The sequence below is a fragment of the Triticum aestivum genome, chromosome 4D (genome assembly GCF_018294505.1).
Source record: "Triticum aestivum cultivar Chinese Spring chromosome 4D, IWGSC CS RefSeq v2.1, whole genome shotgun sequence".
Classification (NCBI taxonomy): domain Eukaryota; kingdom Viridiplantae; phylum Streptophyta; class Magnoliopsida; order Poales; family Poaceae; genus Triticum; species Triticum aestivum.
The window spans coordinates 5,420,712-5,425,798 of record NC_057805.1 but is presented as its reverse complement, the minus strand read 5'-3'; the positions used below and the strand labels follow the sequence as shown (position 1 = coordinate 5,425,798).

Below are 5,087 nucleotides of genomic sequence, written 5' to 3'. Positions count from 1 at the left end.
ACCCCAAACAAAACTGTGCTGCGGTGATGGTTCAGACCAACAAATGGAACAAACGGAAGCATGTACTTGTTAGACCGATATGTACTGTCGAACACCACGACACCACCAAAGGCAACATAGTCAATGCGGGATTGTGAGTCAGCCAAGAATATGTTCCTCAAATGGCCTTCGATGTCTTTTGTGTATTTGAAAAAGAATTCTGGGTCTGCTTTTTTCTGTGCAATCATATAGGTGAGCAAATATCTAGCGTCACTGCCTTCTATCTTGCGCTTCTTCTGGATTGAAACATGGTTGTATAGGTCTCGATCTATAAATCCAAGCTTGTCGGGACCTCCTGCATTCTTCTCCATTACATTCATAATCTGATGTGTTCGAAGTCCACCGACAGCATACTCGATGACATCGGCCTTTTGTGCATCAGTCATTCTACGATGCGCCGATAAGTAGGGAGTCAGGTCAGCAGGGGACAAACAGATGGTTATGCTTGTCCACAAAATTCTTGACGAACCAGAGGCCACTGCTATCTTGTAGCTCAACCTGAAAAAGAGTAGGACACCCACACCGAGAAAGACCCCTCGGTGTTCTTTTCCTTTCAGCTCTGTTAAAGTGCTTAAGGGCCCGCCATCCTTGTTTGCAGCACTTGTATGTCCTTCTGTATGCATTTTGTTTCGGACCCAGACCCATGTACTTCAGATCATCCTTTCTAACACCAAACCCTTTTTTTTTCTCGCATAGCCTACGTAGAACATGTAGGCTTGTTCCTCAGTCCTGAAAGTCTTCTTCACAATCTCTAAGTATTCCATCCACTCATTCAGGTCTGAACCAGCCATGCCTTTATTATCAATTCCTTTACCTTGCATGTGTACATCATCCATGTCTATGCCATCCTTGCCTGCATCCTCATTATCCTTATCATCCATGCCTTTGCCTTCGTTGCCTCTATGACCCATGTCCTTGTCATTCGTGCCTGTATCACCCAAGTTTTTGCCATCGTTGCCTTTATCATCCATGTCGTTATGCTGCCAGCGAAAGCAGATAGTCAATGTTACGGATGGATAGCATACGTTACCGAAATTATGCACTACCTCAGTCCTTCAAAATCTGTAAGTAAATATGCCCTGACTAAATCCAGAAATTTTTAATTGATTGTAGTAGCTGTAACTGATGATCTCCTAACTAAATCCAAAGTCCACGAGTCCTTCAAATGCCCTGGTAGATCCACCCTGATAGATCAATTATCTCCAAACTCCATTCAAAATTATCTCCTAACTAAATCCAAATTATCTCCTAACTAAATCCAAAAGTATCTCCTAACTAAATCCAAATTATCTCCTAACTAAATCCAAAATAAGTCCAAACTCCATACAAAATTAATTATCTCCTAACTAAATCCAAAATATCTCGAAACTCAATTCAAATGTATCTCCTAACTAAATCCAAAATAACTTTCTTTGAATCCAAATCTGCTGACAACTTTCTCATGCCACAAAACCCTAACTAAGTCCTTCAATATGTCCTAGCTACATCCGACTTACACTTCCTTTCAATCGTAATCTCGTCAGAACTTTCTGAAAACATAAACCCTAAACCTCACATGACATATCCTAAACCCTAACAAAATCCGATCGAAATCTCGTCACAACTTTCTGAAACGATAAACCCTAAACCTCACATGACATATCCTAAACCCGAATCAAATCCGACCCCTATTGGTACTATATGAACAAGGGACCAGAAAAGATTTGAGAGGGCTAGGCACTTACAGCGAAGATCCGGCGTGAAAAAGTTGATGCACGTCGATGAGGATGATGTGGCCTCTCGGGTCGGGGAAGGTGGCGTCCGCTTGGGGAAGGAGTGGATTAGCGGCTCGTCGGAAGATCTGGCGCCGCGACCCGACTGGGGTGACTTGCGATGGAGGGAGTGAGGGGGAGTAGGAGCAGGAGGGGTAGACACGGCGAGTGCGATCGGCGGCGATCGAGGGTGCCGGGGGCGATCGGCGGCGATCGAGGGCGCCGGAGGCGATCGGCGACGATCGAGGGGGCCCGAGGTTAGGGCTCGAGAGGAGGAGAGAGGACGAACCGCTCGAACCGAAATTCAAAAGAGTACGCACGATGATTGGACCTCTATAATGAAGTGCTTTATTAATGCAATTAATTTAATTGAAAAATATAGGACGAGAATACCCCTGGACCTAATTGGGCCGATTAAAGTTGAAAAACAATTAGGTCGAAAATACCCTTGGGCTCAAAAAGGCCCAGTTATTCTCATCTGTTAGATCGCCCATATAATACATGTGCTCTGGTGTATTATAATGCACCGTAAAATTTCCCTTACAGAATGACTTAGTTGGGATAGTTTAATTGGATAGAAACTAGGGTTAGGGGCCCACACCCCCTGAAAATCAGGAGGGTGAAGATTAGTTGCGGAAGAAGCCCCGTAAAGCTCCGTGAGTTTAGAATTTTCGTCCAAAACGCCTCTCTTCTACCCCCTTCATCTGGGTTTAGAAGGCGCGGTTCAAAATTTCTTCTGGACAAAATAATATAAGGCTTGTCTCACATTCCCATATCTTGACAGAATGGTGAGCCAACGCATGTAGCCTTTGCTGCAATCAAAATAGTAAATGGCCAACACATCACAACATAGTAAATGGCCATCACATCTTAGCATCAACCGGGCTTTCTTTTCCATTGTGAATTGAACGGAAGTATTGCACTAACGTGTACACGGTCGCTCGTGGTTTCTAGATGATGGCTGATCACATAGATGTGTGAGCAGTGGACAGCGCAACTAACATAATTTTCTGCTTGCGGGGGACAACTAACAGAGTTAAAATATTGTTACCCTTCTGCTATCATCGCAAAGTCCAGCTGTGCTTATTAACACCCTGTAGGTACGCACATTGGTTCCTTCATTTGTAATTAACCAATATAACTTCATTGCCATGTTACACAATACTTGTCACTCCAGCTAGCTAGCTGCAATGTTAATTGATGCAGCCTCCGGATCTGCTTTGTTTCGCCCACCCTATAAAACCACACAATATGTATCTCCAGTTCTCCACACAACACACACGCGCACACAAACAAAGCACAGCAGGTGCAACACTGGCTGCAATCACAAGAAGCAAGCAGCAATGGCGGGGCATCGCTTTCTCGCCGTGCTCCTCATCGGGGTAGTAGCAGCCTCCACTTTCCACCAAGCACCCGCTGCTGGCCGAGGCCTTGCTGCCGTCAAGAAGTTTGCAGAGTCGGAGCCAAAGCTAGAACCCAAACCAGAGCCAATGCCGAAACCTATGCCACACTCAGAGCCGGAGCCCTGCAAACCTGAACCGATGCCCAAACCCAAACCAAAGCCTGGATCCAAGCCTGAGCCCAAACCCAAGCCCATGCCGATGCCAAAACCGAAACCAAAGCACAAGCCCGAGCCCTGCTCCAAACCAAAGCCAGGGCCTAAGCCCGAGCCGATGCCGAAACCCGAACCAAAGCCGGAGTCCAAGCCTAAATCTGAACCGAAATCGAAGCCGCCTCCGAAGTGCAAACTACCGACATCTCACAGTTGATGGGATACTGATATATGACAGTTGATGGAGGAGACCCCTTATTGAGCCACACTGTGCTATTTCCAGAATAAGTGGTGTAGTATTCCTTGTATTCATTTTATTTCTATAGTTCCATGCACGTGTGATGAGTATTAATTAGTACTTTGTAATTCTTATTTGCTTGGTATATGTTCATCTACTTTTTATGTGAGTCGACTCGTTCTTTTGTATCCTTAGCATGAATGAACTATTTTGTCCAGTGGACTGCAGTCTATTTTTTTTTGACCTATGGGGCGCAATCTCTGTCTATGGGACTATTTCATATTATGTGGTCTTTATTTGGGAGAAAGATGGATGATGCTAACGAAAAGGAAGAGAAGCACTCCTTATTCCCTAAATAGCAACACAAATGAAGTATAGTGTGCGCGTGGGTGTCTGATGTTCTAGATGTATAATAAAGTGCACTCACATGCCAGACAGCGGTCTTGTTCTCTACCGACATATCACATATGAACCAAGTCCCGACCGAGTGTATTCTTAGTACTAATCTTGCAGACCCTTAATTTCTTTCACCATGTTGGCACTCCCCTGGACATGACCATGTTCCTCCTGGACTGGCTCATCTTGAGTTTTTTTTCTTCGAAAGTAAATTCATTAATGCAGAGTGCGTTGTCTAGTTAGATAGTAGATATGACAGATATCGAGCCATCGATTCAATATTTTGATGCAGTCGAGTGCGTTATAACTTATACAACTAGGTAATGCGCCACTCGTTATTGTGGGCATTTAATAATGAAATGAACAAAAAAAATATACAATATACTTTGGTTGATTAGCATGGTTGGAGGGCCGTACGTACATCTTGCACACGCTTTCCTTTTTGCTGAGCTTGTGTCAACCCGGCATGTCCCTTTTACTTGGATTTCCATTTGCCCTACAACAAGCGCCTAATAGCTAGTATTCACTATGTTCTTCATAGCTCAACAACGGGGAGAGATGGACTTCTCGCAAAAACAATAAACAAAAGAACGGGGAGAGATGGACGAAAAATGTGCCTGAAGCTGATTAGTAGATTTGGTGGTTACACGTTAACCAAACTGGGTGTTTGGTCTAGTGGTATGATTCTCGCTTCGGGTGCGAGAGGTCCCGAGTTCGATTCTCGGAACACCCCTAATTTTTAGACGGTGTTGTTGGCGATCGGACCCCACCATCTGCCACTATTTAGACGGTGTTATTGGCGATCGGACCCCTTTTTTTCTCTCTCCTTTTCTTCTGCTACTAATGTACGCAGCCATCAGGAGTGGTGCTTTCATTCATTAAGAGAGGAGAAACCTCAAAACAATCTAACAGAGGGAATTATGTAATTACAATCAAAGGGAAATCAGTCACTACTACATGCTTTCCGCATGTGAGTCCAGCATGCAATAACGGAGGTCAACAATTCCGCATGTGCCGTGGTCGAGTCCTGTGCGCGGCCACGTTAAGGTTTGGGTTTGGCGCTTCAATGGAGTACCCGGCCTATTGATGTTGATTGCCTTGAGGCGGTCAC

The 5,087-nt window shown here is 44.7% G+C and overlaps 1 non-coding gene across 1 annotated transcript; it reads left to right on the top strand.

The window, feature by feature from the left end:
- Positions 1-4,637: 4,637 nt before the first annotated feature.
- TRNAP-CGG (transfer RNA proline (anticodon CGG)) lies at positions 4,638-4,709 on the top strand. Its single transcript has one exon. It is a non-coding gene; the product is annotated as a tRNA-Pro (tRNA).
- The last annotated feature ends 378 nt before the right edge of the window (positions 4,710-5,087 follow it).